This window comes from Prionailurus bengalensis, chromosome X, assembly GCF_016509475.1.
Source record: "Prionailurus bengalensis isolate Pbe53 chromosome X, Fcat_Pben_1.1_paternal_pri, whole genome shotgun sequence".
Lineage (NCBI taxonomy): Eukaryota > Metazoa > Chordata > Mammalia > Carnivora > Felidae > Prionailurus > Prionailurus bengalensis.
The window spans coordinates 109,394,996-109,396,333 of NC_057361.1; positions in this window are offsets into that span (position 1 = coordinate 109,394,996).

Below are 1,338 nucleotides of genomic sequence, written 5' to 3' on the forward strand. Positions count from 1 at the left end.
TCAAACAGACCTAGCTTTGAGTCTTAGTTCCTCCAATTTTTATCTATGTGATCTTGGTTAAGTCACTTCACTTATTTAGTCCTCGAATTTCTTCATGCTAAAGTGAGGTTAGGGGCACCTGGGTGTCTCAGTTGGTTAAGTGTCCGACTTCAGATCAGGTCATGATCTTATGGTTCAGGTATTCAAGCCCCGCATCAGGCTCTGTGCTGACAGTGTGAAGCCTGCTTGGGATTCTCTCTCTCTCCCTCTCTCCCCCTCTCTCTCTGTTCCTCCCTGACTCATGCTTTTTCTAAATCAATCAATCAATCAATCTATCTTAAGAAAATTAAAAAATGAGGTTAATAATACCTATCTCAGCAATTTTTTTCAGGGATTAAATCAAATATTGGATATAAAGTGGCACATGATACATGCTTACTTAGTAAATGTGAATATCCTCTCTTCCTTCCTACATGTCTAGACCCTGAGGGTCCAAAAGAACATGAACTTTGTTCCAAGTCTTATGGAAGTTTACATCAAAGATGATAGGGACTTACAGAACTTTCCAAAAGTAAAAAAGATAATTTGAAAATAAAAATAGACATGGAAGAAAGAGAAGAGTGGCATAAAGAATCAGCGGAAAAATACAAAAATCCTCCACAAAATATTAACAAGATGAATTGAACAATACATTAAAAAGATCATACACCATGATAAAGTGGGATTTATTCTAGAGATGGTTCAACATCTGCAAATCAGTCAATGTAATACACCACATTAACAAAATGAAGGATAAAAATCATATGATCATCTCAATAGATGTATTAGAGCATCTGATCATCTCAATAGATGTATAAGAGCATTTGACAAAGTACAAAATCCATTTATGAGAAAAATCTCAACAAAGTGGATAGAGAAGGAATGTACATAAAAAAGGCCATATGTGACAAACCCGGAGTTAACACCGTATTCAACAATGAAAAGCTGGAAGCTTTTCCTCTAAGATCAGGAACAAGACAAGGACCCCCACTCCTGCCACTTTTATCCAACATAGTATTGGAAGTTCTAGCTAGAGGAATTAAGCGAAAAAAAGAAATAAAAGGCATCCAAGTTGGGGAGAAAGAAGCAAAACTGCCACTGTTTGCAGATGACATAATATGTATAGACTACCCTAAAAGCTCCATCAAAAAACTGTCCAAACTAATAACTTGATTCAGTAAAGTTGCAGGACCCAAAATCAATAGACAAAAATTTGTTAACCTTCTATACACCAATAATGAACTATCAGAAAGAGAAAGAAAACAATCCCATTTACAATTGCATCAAAAGAGCAACATAACTAGGAATAAACTTAATCAA